At 48.3% G+C, this 860-nt stretch overlaps 1 protein-coding gene across 1 annotated transcript in view; it reads left to right on the top strand.

The window, feature by feature from the left end:
- Positions 1-860, top strand: part of LOC101983149 (zinc finger protein 250) — a 16,067-nt gene that overhangs the window by 1,224 nt on the left and 13,983 nt on the right. The gene's annotated exons all lie outside the window — the stretch shown is intronic.

Genomic DNA, 860 nt, shown 5'->3' with positions numbered 1-860 from the left:
CTCACTCTCTCTCCGTCTCCACTGTTCTCTCCCTCTGCCCTAACTCTGGCGGCCGGGTCTCGGCTGCTGCGTTCTCTTTCTCTCCACTCTGGACTCCTCCAGATGCCTATGGATATTTTCTCTCTCACACACACAATAAAATCCTTACCCTAATAATGGAGCTGTCACGTTGGCAGTTTCTTTATTGTGCCCCCTTGCATACATCTGCTGCTGGAAACCCCACACCAACTGGATGCTAGGATGATCCTGGATATTTGGTCTGCCCAAGACCCAGCACTTTCTAGGTACACACACACACACACACAGAGTACGTGTCACTAACATCTTTATCCTCCCAGAGCTGTGCTTCTGTGCACTCACATCTGGCAGCTGTAATTGCAGCTGCAGGGGATCTGATGCCCTCATCCAGTGACAGTGAACTCAAATATGCAAACACACACTTTAAAGCGAAAAGCACACACTTTAAATCAAAGTAACAATGGTTGCTCCATCACACAAATTCCAACCTGGTCCACAAGGTCTGGAGTTGAGAAGGCTGTTCTTGTTCCTAATCTCCATTTCCAGACGTTAGCCCCAAACCGTTACCACTTGTTTATTTGGTTTTGTTTTTGTTACCCACACCCCCGAGACAGGGTTTCTCTGTTTAACAATTCTGGCTGTTCTGGAACTCACTTTGTAGACCAGGCTGGTCATGAACTCAGAGATCCTGCCTCTGTTGGGATTAGTGTGCAACACCACTGGGCCAAACCACATTCTTTTTTTTTTCTTTGGAGCCTGTCCTGGAACTAGCTCTGTAGACCAGGCTGGTCTCGAACTCACAGAGATCCTCCTGCCTCTGCCTCCCGAGTGCTGGGATTAAA

Source organism: Microtus ochrogaster, chromosome 15, assembly GCF_000317375.1.
Source record: "Microtus ochrogaster isolate Prairie Vole_2 chromosome 15, MicOch1.0, whole genome shotgun sequence".
Classification (NCBI taxonomy): domain Eukaryota; kingdom Metazoa; phylum Chordata; class Mammalia; order Rodentia; family Cricetidae; genus Microtus; species Microtus ochrogaster.
This window is presented reverse-complemented; position numbering and strand designations above follow the sequence as displayed.